General features: G+C 32.5%; 1 pseudogene; it reads left to right on the plus strand.

Annotated features, from left to right (window-relative positions):
- Positions 1–11081: 11081 nt before the first annotated feature.
- LOC137709560 (transcription factor WER-like) lies at positions 11082–14076 on the plus strand (annotated as a pseudogene).

Raw genomic sequence — 14076 nt, forward strand, 5'->3', positions numbered from 1 at the left:
AGAGTATATGTAGATTTGACAGTCACGCTCGGACCCCCTCTCAGTATGTGTAAATATTTTAGCTCCCTTAATATATTGTTGATTGTCGTATAATAGTATAAAATCCATATCTACCTGTTATTTTCCTATTTTATTTTATTTATTTTATTTTGGATTCAGTTTGGGATTTGCTTGTGTGTTTCCTCATATCCTAATTATGGTTTGTTTATTGGTCACGTTGGTAGTGATTGATGATGCAATTAATCTGCAATTGCTGCCGGAAATGAGGTATTTTGCAATTTGAGGACATTGTTGACCACATCTCTATTATAACTGTTTAACTAACTGTAATAAAATCGTTTAACTTACTCACCACATCTCTAATACAACTATTTAATTCATTAACCACATATATATAGACTGTAATAGAGTTATTAGCACTCATCTCTCTGCATCACTTGAATCACTTTGTTGCACACAATCAAATGTTGCATGTAAGTTTCTCTCTTGATAAAGTCTCATTACTCTTATTAGGCGATTGTCACTAGATAGTCTTTCTTTAATTTATCTGCAATGTGTATAACCATAATTTTTCTCATTTGATACGCAACCACTTCATAATTTCTTGTAAAGTCACGATTATTGAATATTGTTTAATTAATAATAGTCGCCTCTTAACACCCCACCCACCCCTTATTTGGTAATTTCATGTGAATAAAAGATATGAATCGTTAACATGTAAGACATGCGTATAATTTATCTCTAATGGAGTCTATCGACTCGTCTATGTAATAATGATTAAACTTTTAGAATTTAAGAATCAACTTTTTCTAGAGTCTAAAGCAATATTAGTTTTGTGTGGATTTACATACGAGATCTATATGATAGGTACATGAAAAATCTCTCAGGTGTTGGTTTACATATGTCTTCGCTTGAAAGGACTTTTGGTTTTGTGTATGAATTAGATCCATAACTTTTAGGCTGTTTTCTTTCATCTTAAAACACAATTTCCTTTCAATTTAACATATTGCACATAATGATGTAATATTTACTATATCATTGAATAATGTGATGCATTTGGGGAGGCCTAATCTCTTTTCCCTTCTCTCTCCTCCTATTTGAATGGTAATGGTTTAACCATGTCAACATCTTATATTGATTTTTTTATAAAGACAATAAGACAAAAAAAAAAAAAAAAAAACTATATGTGAGATGAGGGAAGGGAAAGAGATGAGAATAGAAGGGGAGAGAATCCTACTCCTGCATTTGATACTGAAAAAAAACAGTACACATCTACTTTAAAAGACTAAGAAAGTCAACAAAGTTATCTTTTCACTGCACGCCTCTATTTATTTATTTTATTTTTTTGACAAACAAATTGGTATTTCATTAATCATCTCAAATAATACATAAGTGAAAATTAGATATAAAGATAATAATCGGGAGATTAAAATTTTAAACTAAATTTGCAAACAAAATGATATGTCATCAATAAGAAATAAGCACATTAACACTTAAGTAATAATCCAATCATCAACAACAATATCATTTACTTTACATAATTTAGTTTAAAATTTTAGTTTCCCTAGCATTACTTATTATACAATTAATATTTGATAGATTTCACTTTTTATGTCATCGATGTGATAAAACCCAACACTTAATAATAAATGGTTAAGCTGGGCCAACAATTGTCGTGTTAGTGATGAACCATATTAGACCTAAAAAGTTTATCAGGTATAACCACATTAGTTAAGTTATATATGTTCTTCTTATGCGCTTGAGTTTGAATTTTCTTGTAAATATCGTAATTACTTTTGTAAAATTATGAACCAAGGAAAATTATGAGTTTGGATTTTATGCTTATTAAAAAAGACATTAAAGTACTACAATCGTAATTACGGAAACCCATGTCCCAACTCTCAATTTTGTTTCGATTGTCCCCTTCGAAAATAAATAAATGAAGATAAAACCATGGTATTAGACTATAAAGTCACATCTAAAACCTTGCCAATCAGGTGAAGACGCGTGTCTGGGAGGCTCGGGAGATCTGCAAGTTTGGTGCCAAACCTAACCAGGTTCCCCAGCCTGGTGATGAGCTGCTGCTCTCCCTGCTGCAATTTTCTCAACCAATCAAAGTGGAGTGGACCCACTCTCTAATACTTGGTAGAGGAAATTGTAGCAATAGTCCCTCAATTTTAACATAATTGAAATAATACATTCTCAATTAAAAATTATTGATTGTTGGTCCCTTAACTCGTCAAAACGTGCAGCTTTAGTTATTTTCCTCAACTCCATAAGACTTTTTTTGTTCAAATAAGTCATATGCACGCATGTGAGGCTAAAATGAAGGAGCAAACATGGTAACCAAATGAAAAAAATTATAGCAATAGCTTAACTCAACTGGAGCCATTACTTCAATTTTCTCAACGCTTGAAATATAAATAGGGGTGAGCTATCCAAACACTCATTTTTACTTTCTACACACTTTCTTAATCTGCAGCCATCAGATCAATTACATTAAATAATATCAAATGATATAAATTAAGAAGAAACGTGCGAAAAGTAAAAAAAGTTGGATATCACACCTTTATAAATATATATATATATATTTTTTTTTTTTTTGTTGAAGAACAAGGAAAAAAAAGATGGGAATCCACAAGATGTGTGCCCTGTGGACACGCCAGTCAAGTATAATCTCTTGTTTTTTCCTATGTGTGACGGAGCCTACACACCACTTTCAAAATCTATTATTATGTTATTTTGTCTATGTAAAAATCGAATAAGGGATTTGTACCAAACATGGTTTCAACGACAATGAAGGTGTTTGTGCAACTAATTTAGCTCAATTTTTTTAATAGTGTTTAGGAGTAAATTCTTTGTAATCATTTATTTATTTCTATTAATCTTTTTGCACGAGCTAACTGCTCATGCACGAAGTCTTTTCTTAATCGCTGTCATTATGCGCTCTTTAAGTATGTGATCTTAAGTAAAATTGTATTGCATTTTAAACATTTAGTCATTTACTTATGTTATAATCGGTATGCCAATGAAATAAAGCGTTAGAGATGGCCACCTTACTTGATTTATACAAGTAAATTACTTTGCTATTGAAATAAAGCATTTAGTCATTACTTCTGCACCTGTAAAAAAAAAAAACAAATATAAAAGAATATACATATGAATAAAATTAGACATCTATAAATTTTTATCATCCTAACCAATATGAATTAGTATTTTTCTTATTAGTTAAAATCCACATCATCATCCAAGTCATTTAATGTTTAAAAATCTCCACATCACTCTTAGTCAAGACCGTTGGATGTTATAAGGTCTAAAGACTATAAAGGAGTGTAAAAATGTTTGTCAAAATTTGTCCATTGATCCTATCTCAATATTATATATTATAATATTGAAGTTTAATGATCCGAACCGTCTATTTTGTAAGTCTTCATTCATAAATCATCATTGTAAAAATTCAATTCAATCCGAAATCATTTGCCTATTTAATTATCACGATGAAATTTCAATTTTCTTAGAACAAAGTGTTCGTCAATTTGTTTGAACTCAATTAGATGTCTCAAATATTTATAATTTGGCTAATATTTTCTAAGGATGATATATGAGGTGCAACTTGAAAAATAAATGATTTGGACCGTTAAAGTTCGATGTGATGTGGACCGCACAACTAATCCCATTTTTATAAAAAAAAAGAAAAAAAAAGAATCATTTCCCTTAAAGACCTTGTATACATACATGCATACATATATACACACACACACACACACACGTACATACAAATCCAATGATCCTTGGGTTTGGATACATTTTCCATACTAAGAAGTCCCATGATCTATTGGTTGCAACTTAGTACGTATGCATTTGTTCTATACACACAAGTAATTAATTCATTACCTAATAATGTCCATTACATGTAAACAACACTTTGATAGTTAGGAAGTAGGAACTAGATATGATCCCATCCAAACTTCAAATCATGTTCATGACGGCATAAATTTTGTAATTTAGCATGAATAGTGATAGTATAATTAGAGTTTAATCCAATTGCCAGCAAGATTCTCATATTATTAATCACATAAAAAAACCATGCGGACCACGTTAATTAAACTATGATTAGTACTAACCTAGGAGCACTTTAACAAGTACACTACATTATTGGGCATGGTCGTTTTCACAAGTTGATCATAAACAAATGGGAAGAGATCTGGTTCGGATAGCTCCCATCAAAGGTCCAGGATTAAGTGATCTGAACCGTTGAAATTTGATCCAACAACTACAAACAGGAGACCTCTCTAAAATTATAATAATTATAACTGTTGGATCAAATTTCAACGATCCGAATAATTTAATCCTGAATCTTTGATGGGAGAGATTTGGACCGGATCTTTTCCCTAAACAAATAAACAACAAGCCCATTTGGCTTTGGCTTTTTTTGATTATTTTTTTTTGTGGTTTTTTGGGAAATAAATAGAGAGAGAATAGTTGAGTAGTGATCCGTGCACCATAAGCTCAGTGAGTCATTCTTAATCAGCATTTAAAAAGGAAAACTAATAAAAAAGATTTGAAAATTTTGAGTTTTCACGATAAGAACAAAATAAAAGGTAAAGAGAATAGTAACATGATTGACTTTTTAGTGTAAAAATATAATTTTTCGTTAAAATAAACAGTACCAAGAGTTTTTCGTTAAAGTTCTCGTATTTAAAACTCTAATGATTTCAATGATTATCTGTAATCTCCACGATTGGTTTTCTAAATAGGAGACAATCTGAAGGCAAACGTTTCAGTCTCCACTAAGCACGCCAACTTTCCTTTTTATAATGGGAATGGTGGTGTTGGCGTCTTGTGTTGGGGAATCTTGAGATTGCTTTTCTTTCTCGAGTTCTCTTCTTAATTTCGCATCTGATTGGAACGAGTTTTATGAAAGATTAAACCGTTATAAAGGTTTCTTAAATGCTTATATGCGGGATCTAATTATTTTTCTAAATCACTCAGTTGTACATCTCATGGGAGAAAAATTGTTCAATTTCAATAAAAAGAGAGGTGTGCAAGAGATAAAAAAAAAAATGGTGTGGATAAGTTGTCTTATATAAAATTAATTTTCTTCTCTAACTCTCTCATTATTTTCTTTCTGTTTCTTTAGTTTACGATGAATAAACAGTAGTGCTTCTCTTCTTAACGTCGATAAATACAAACATGCTTTGCATTAAAATATAAGAGCATTTTCTCTCACCATCATAACTATAGTGTATGTTCACCATCCACTTAATTATCCGTCATATGTCTTTTCACCTAACTCAACCAATTGAAAAAACATGTGATAGATAATTAAATGTATGATGAGCATACATCATAGTTTACGGTAGATTTAGTAGTGAGCAAAAAATGCACTCTTAAAATTCTTCTCAACCAGACTCGGCCATATCTGATTGTATAATAATGTGTATTAACCCATACCCACCCGTCGGTACAATAGTTTTCCAAATCCAACCCAGCAACCCACCAAGCCGTCATGGGAAGGTGAGTTGGACTTGGGAGTTTTGGAAAGGGAATAGGTGGAGGATGCCGATGAGTCCCGTATGAAAAAAGCAGGCACATGGGAAATGCCGAAGTGGCTTCGAAACATTATTGGATGGGAGGGGGAATTTGCAAATTTGCAATGCCAAATCCCAAACGAGATGGAGGGTTTATCGGAGTGACTTCATCGCTTGACCCAACTCAAGCCTTGTCGTTTTTGTCGCACCTTCGTTTATTTTTTTTTTTTCAAATCTAACATACTATCATATGTTTTGTCATTTAGTAGTACGATCTAATGATATTTCTCTTTACTTGTAAGTAAAAGGTCTTAGGTTCAACTTGACAAGGACAAATTTTAACCACATTATTGATAGCCCATTGTAAGGCTAAACTCATTTCCCCTCTCTTTTAGTGTAGATAATATCGTTTGATAAAAAATAAAAAAAATCCTACCATACATTTTAGGTATCTGATCACTTTTTAGACTTAGCTCTCTATAATCCAATAAACATAGTTTGGTCTTTTCTATTGTATACACACTAATCTCATAACCTTACTAGGCCTACATGACATTATCATATTTTTATGTGACTTTTTCTCCTTTAAAAGTTGCAAAATATTTGGTCACCAATGAAATCTTATCCCTATCTATACATATGTGTATATAACTTTTTTTAATATAACAATATATTTATATTAACGGTTGCAAGATTGGGTTTATGCCAGTCAATGGGCAAGTCAAAATAATTTAGTATTTAACGCGCCATTTACAAAGTCAAATTTAAGACCTCTCACTTACAAGTGAAGGAAAATATCATTAAAATGTAGTACTAAGTATCCTACCTATGTGTAAACATGTAATGGTTTTCGCTCTCCAATTTTATTTTTATGCTACTGTTTTATTTTATCCTTTATAAAATTACAGAAGTTTAATACGAGTGCTTAAAGAATTTGAATATCTCCATCGTTGCCAATTAATTTTGGATTAAATGCTCACCGTATATATCTCCAAGCCACCTTTGGATTAGTCGGAGAGTTTGAAATGAATCGCATCTATAACTAGGATCAACTAACTGTTGGAGTATGCATACAAATAAAGCATTGCCAGAATTCGACATCGCTCAATACATGTTTTATTATACTTTATATGCTTTTATGCCTTGCAGTTAATTAAATGAAGATTGGAATGGTGGGATGGACTTTTCGCCTATGTATGTAGTGAAAGGTTGGGCCTCGGGGCTCTTCAAAATTAATAGAGTAATGTTATTCATATTATGTTTTTATACTATATTTTTATACCATCTTAAATGATATTTGATGTGGACAGTCACATCATTTGAATTAATTATATTTTTAAATTTAGTTTTATTATTTAATAAACTAATAATTAAGAAAAACTAGTTAATTAAATGATAATTGTGGTATACGAGGGGTCTTTCTCATTCATTTCCTTGAGTTTTGCAAATTTTTCAAATGATGTGGCTGTCCACATCAAATGACACCTAAGGTGATATAGAAATATGGTATAAAAATATGATATGAATATCATTACTCAAATTAATAATGACAACCAAACAGAAAATAATTTGAAAGAACAACTCTACGTATACACCATAAAAGGCTGCTATAAAAATCAATTTTATTTTCACGTAAACATCTTTCCGTTTGCATAAAGAGAGAAGCACACAAAAGTTCGCCAAAGATCAAGGATCTTATGCTGGATCCTTGGTTTATAGACAGTTAAATCATGGGAGACATATGTCAGTTGAACTTCAAGCATCGAGAATGGGCAAAATTTTGTTTTTATAACATTACGACTATGTAAGCCTCTATCTATGAATCAAGTCAATTTATTTTTTGTTCCAGTGAATTTCATTGTATAACATATGTTATAGTCGTTTGTTTGTTGTTGTAACATTTTACTATTTGTTATAGTTATATATTTATTGTTATATCACTTTTGATTTCATTGGTATTAGTCTATTGTAGATACTGACTTTTTCGTCACACTAACACCAATATTATATCTAAATTTGCATCTTACTACTTGCAAAACACAACATGTCACATCCCGGCCCGGGCGGCATCATTTCCCGGGCCCACTCCACCACCATAGCACGATATTATCCGTTTTGGGCACCGACCACGCCCTCACGTTTTTGTTTTTGGGAAATCACACGAGAACTTCCCGATGGGTCACCCATCCTGGGAATGCTCTCACGTGCTACTCGCTTAACTTCGGAGTTCCCATGGAACCTGAAGTTAGTGAGCTCCCAAAAGGCCTCGTGCTAGGTAGGGATGAGAATATACATATAAGGATCACTCCCCTGGGCGATGTGGGATGTCACAATCCACCCCTCTTAGGGGCCCGACGTCCTCGTCGGCACACCACGACCAGGGTTAGGCTCTGATACCAAATTGTCACATCCCGGCCCGGGGCGGATCACTTCCCGGGCCCGCTCCACCACCGTAGCACGATATTGTCCGCTTTGGGTTTACCATTCCCTCCCGGTTTTGTTTTTGGGAACTCATGAGCAACTTCCCAGTGGGTCACCCATCATGGGATTGCTTTAGCCCCCTTCTCGCTTAACTTCGGAGTTCCGACGGAACCCGAAGCCAATGAGCTCCCAAAAGGCCTCGTGCTAAGTAGGGATGAGAATATACATATAAAGATCACTCTCCTGGGCGATGTGGGATGTCACACAACATGTGTGAGAGTTTATCACAAAAAAGTCTCGGTATAATTGCATCGATCTTCTACATACAAATCATGATATGTGTGAGAATTTTCTCATAAAATGCCTCGATATAATTCAAAGCGGAACCTTTCAATATAAATTTTTCCGACGTTAGGTGACAGGTATAGTATATATAGATACAATATATATATATATATATATATATTTATATAATCACATTGTATAGGCTTAAGTTGTTTGTCAATGATCCAAATATATAGCCTTATGATTGGGCAATCTATGAGCATATGTATTTGGTGAAATTTAAAAAAATAGCTTCAATGTATTTGACCCTATTTACCGCATGCATATGCTGTGGTATATATGTTTTTAACTTATAGGGATCGAGTGCTTGGAGTTTTTGGAGTGTGTGCAGAAATTCATCTGTAAGTTTATTTAATTTCTGGCATTTCGTATACGTACCCTACAGCTTTTTCGTAGTGGATGATCGACCAGCAGGGCAGATTCTCACCCAAAAAAACAGTGGCTGGTTAACTGTATATTTGATTGGGCCATCGGTTGGATATAGAATTCAATTGGAGTTTAAGTGCCATGACTCATGCATGACCCACGCATGAAAGGCTAGCCACACAGAATGAAACTCGTGTTGCATTTTCGATCTTAAGACTTCTTCCAGTATTGGAAGATAAATACCTCTTCTAACATAATGTACGAACTATATCGCACGTGGTATGTCGCTAGATGAAAACTTGACAATAATTATTTACATTAGTTGTATAAGTAATGTGAGGTAGATCAAATTTTTTAAACCAAGTTTGCAAACTAAATAATATGACTGTAGATGATTGGATTATTAATTAAGTGTTGATTAACATGCTTGTTTCTTATTAATGACATATCATTTAGTTTAAAAATTTTGGTTTCCCTAACATTACTCTTAGTTGTATAGAATGAAATGGGTAAAACTTTAATAGTGGCTAAGGAGTTGGATTTTTATCCAGCTTATTTGCTACTTATCAGTCTTTACTCACCATATACAACTATAGTTCCTATAGTCAAATGTTTTTGTAGTGTATGAGAACAAAACTATTCAGACACATAAAATTGACACACTTACTGACACATGTATTGTTAAAGTCTCAGAGAGACGGACTGCAGTCCATCACTAATTGCATTGATAATGTCCCACTTAACCACTTGTCCAATCAATAGGTATGGGTTGTATTGTTAAAGTTTTTAGAGAGACGGGTTGAGGTTCACCATTAATTGCATCAATAATGTCTTCATTTAACCGCCCGTGCAATCAATAGTTGTGGGGTTTTGAAGTGAACATCCTAATTTTGTTAGCTTCACAAGTCAAAAAAGACCTCGATCTAATTAAAAGTGGAACTGTTTGATATAAGTTTGATTTGTTTTGTGAGATGACCGATGTGAGACTTTTTACTTTATTCAATATGTATGAGACTACCATTATTTGTGGAACTCATCTTTATTAGAAAGTGCGTAAAAAATGTTTTACTTTTGTATGTCTAAATAACATCGCTCAAAATTTTGAGCTTTGAACTGTAGAACCTCTGGCATTTTTGTTTATGAAATATGGTTTCCTTCCCTACTGAAACCCTAGTAGCTTAGGATACAAGATTAACCAGGACACACACACACACACACACACACACATATGTATATCCATATAGGAAGCCTTTAAGGGAAGGGATCTCTATTTTTCAAAAAAATAGGACATCCTCTTAACTGTTAGATTTGGCTTTAACCAAATTCTGTGGTTGAGATTCTGTGGCCTGTGATTTAATCTCAGCCACATAATTTCATTAAAGTCAAATCTAATAGTCAAGAGGGTGTTCCTATTTTTTTTTTTTTTTGAAAAATGAGAATCTCTTCCCTTAAAGGGTCTATGTCCATATATATATATATATATATATATATATATGTATCAAGTGTGACTAGCTAGCTTGAGATATAAAAGAGCTTTTACAGTACTGGTAAATATTATTAATAGATGTACGGTGGAGATTGGTTTATGATTAAATGGTGGAGATTGGTCTATTAAGAGTTTGTTAAAAGGTTAGAGTTAGTTATTTTGTAGGCTAGTATAAATTATAAATTCTCTTTCATTTTATGTAATCTGTTCAACTATCGATCCAAGATTTGATTTCCTTCTAAACCTTCATCTTCTTCTTCTCTGTAATTTCAATGGTTTCATGCCTCTTCCAACGTAGTTAATAAATTTTCCATATATGCATGAATGAGGATGAAAAGTACATATAAATGTTAGCCAAAATACTGTAATATTCTCGCCACTGCCAGAAACATTAATGCAAATGAATGATTGATATGGACCATATATATATAGAGATTGATATGGACCATATATCTATATATATATATATATATATATATATATATATGGGGTCCATATCAATCATTCATTTGCATTAATGTTTCTGCTCATTCATTTAAGACAAAATTGATCGAAAACGCAACATACCTTTCTCTCTCTCGATCGTTGAAAAATACCTAGCAAAATCACGTTAAACATATTAAAAAACGCATACATATATGTATATAGTTGGTAAATATTTGGTTTTGTTGCTGCATTAAAGCGGTTAAATCTAAAAAATTAACGTCAAATCTTACAAAAACATTTGTTGTTGCTATCATTCCAAAAATGGAACCAAAGTTTAGTTTCATATATCCTTTTTAATTTTTAGCCGTCGAATCAAACGAATTAAAGAAAATCAATGACAAAAATTTAACAAGAATGTGAGGTAGGTAAAATAGGTGTGTGTATCTTACATATATACGCAACAACATGCAAGGATTTCTCCACACAGAAAAGTTATATACAGAGAGAGAGAGAGAGAGAGAGAGAGAGAGATGGGGAGAAAACCATACGTTGGTACAGACGGGCTAAAAAGAGGAGCATGGTGTGCTGAGGAAGATAAAGTCCTTACTGACTACATCAGAACTCATGGAGAAGGAAAATGGAGACATGTTGCTAAAAAAGCTGGTTCGTATACATTTCAAGCGAACGTTTTTATTTTTATACATAGTTTTCGTAGTGATAATATACATACATAATACATGTAATTGATTATTACTGTATACATTGGTAGGGTTGAATCGGAGTGGGAAGAGTTGCAGACTGCGATGGTTGAATTATCTTAAGCCTGATGTTAAGAGAGGCAACATTTCTCCGGAAGAAGAAGACCTCATTATCAGATTGCACAAGCTTCTTGGAAACAGGTATGACATATTTTTGCACATTAATAGTGTGAATCCCAGGTCGGTGAAGTAAACGCTTGCATAAGTGTTTACATGAAATATGGTCTCCACCAACTGCCAATTGATTTCAGATTTGGATGTTTATACTAACTATAATATGATATTAGAGTAGATTATTCACGTTCTCACATGTAAGAGGGCCCGTTGAGAGTGAAAATTTCACATCGAAACCTTGAGTAGGTGTTTAAATTATCTTGAGCATTTGGATCCACTGCCTATTAGTTTTGGGTTAAATACTCACTTTTAATAGTTTTGACCATAATTAGCTGTTAATTTTTTTTTATAATTAAATCTGATGCAAATAGATAAATCTAGTCCTCCGAGTTTTTTATTACATTGTGTCTTTTTGTGATCCAAGCACACGCATTTTTTATAATTAAATCTGATGCAAATAGATAAATCTAGTCCTCCGAGTTTTTGATTACATTGTGTCTTTTTGTGATCCAAGCACACGCACAAAATTAATTAAAATAACTGAAAATGTGACTTTACCCCTTCAAACTCAATTTTTTTTACATAAAACCCACAATAATATATTTTTCTAACAAAAACCCAATGACTAGGCTCCACCTAAGCAAATTACATAATCGAGATTGTGCGTCGTATTTAATATTATTTGGATTCCCCAAATTACCCTTAGTTAAGTCATTATAGCAATTTATGTTGATATCAAAATTAAAATGGAAAACTTTTTTAATGTTCTTGTAACGTGTGTACTGGCTTTGAAATTTTAGTTGACGTATGAATAAAAATTCAAAACGTTTTGAATTCAACAATAAATTTTCAAATTAATGTACCCTATTGCGATTTAATAAAAACCATGCTTTTGTTTTCTTTAAAACAAAAGGGGTAAAAAATGATGTGTCTAGTATGTTTTGTTTTATTTTTCGAACATCAATGTACCTATTTTTTTTGTTTTGAAAAGATTAGTGTACCTACTTAGTACAAATAATTTTGGTCATTTTGAAAAATAATGCACCTGTTATTAAATTTTTGAACCTGGAAAATATAGGTAAATTAATTTATGTAGGTAAATTAGTATAAGATTTCATAATGTTTATCATGGATCCTGAGCCTCTATTAGGTGGCATATTGTTAATATTTCTCGTATAAAATATATTTATCAGTTAAATTAGTGAATCTACAAAATATAGGTAAATTAATTTGTATAGGTAAATTAGTATAATATTTCATACTTGTTTGTCATGCATCCCAAGCCTCTATTTGTAGGCATATTATTCGTATTTCTCATATAAATATACATATTAGGCAAACTATTGATGTTTCTCGTATAAAATATATTTTATTATTTACATTAGTGAATCTACAAAATATAGGTAAATTAGTATAATATTTCATACATGTTTATCATGCATTCTGAGCCTCTATTAGTAGGCATATTATCGATATTTCTCATATAAATACACTTATTAGGCATACTATTGATATTTCTTAGATAAATATACTTATTATTTAATCAACAAAATATAGGTAAATTTGTTGGTATAATATATTAACAGTATAGGAGCTTGTTGCTCATCATAATTAGGGTGAGTTATGATAACCTTTATTGACTTAATTAGGGAGTTGTGGCATAAGTTGTAAATATATTGTAACAATAGGTCACTTTTTTGCTTACATGTCAGTTTGTTTGAAAATTGGGTTTTATTTAGAGATTTAAATTTATATGGGTTTTTGTTTATGAAATGTAATTTGTCAGGGCTTATATCTAAAGAACCCTTAAAATAATAATGGTGGACGTATATATTGAAATATTAGGTGGTCTCTCATAGCCGGAAGATTGCCCGGTCGAACAGATAATGAAATCAAGAACTTCTGGAATATTAGTTTGAGCAAAAGAATTCAAGAGGAAAGACCTCGACGTGTCACTAATAGCAGTCAGGCGCCTACTGATGGCGATAATCGTGATCAACTTAGTAATTATTGTTCTAATCCTTCCAAAGACGACGATGATCAATCCAATCCAGTGAAATCCAATCCGGTGGTACTATCAGACATCTCTGGTGACCGTGATCAGAATTCATCGCTGAGTTTTCTAAGAGATTTCGACAGTTACATCCATGGCCATTCACACGAGGCCGAAATCAATGGATTTCGAAATTATATGGTGGATGATTTGAACTTCGTTGGACATGACCAAGTTTGAGGATTTAGTACGAAGGGAGGAATCGCATATAGAAGCTGCAAAGTGGAAATATTGGGGTGCTACTAGTGATCACTTATTATTTCAACCAAATCATGAAGATGTAGACCTCCATGCAATTTCAGCTTTTCTCAATTCACAAGATGGCTATCATCCGTGGATTAATTAAGATTAATCAAACCCTTACCGCCAGTCCAATTTTGCCTACTCTATAATGCTGTACAATCTCCTCCTATTAAGGAATTCCTTAAATAACTTTGGTATGCATTTCAAATTCATGAAAATACAAGGAAAACTTTGTATACAAAGGGTGCGGAATGTCATTTTTAGAGTGTTAACAACACTCCCTACATGTAATGAATACTTGATGTCCAAGTAAAGGTTCGTTCCCATTATTTG

Source organism: Pyrus communis, chromosome 1, assembly GCF_963583255.1.
Source record: "Pyrus communis chromosome 1, drPyrComm1.1, whole genome shotgun sequence".
In the NCBI taxonomy this organism is placed as follows: Eukaryota; Viridiplantae; Streptophyta; class Magnoliopsida; order Rosales; family Rosaceae; genus Pyrus; species Pyrus communis.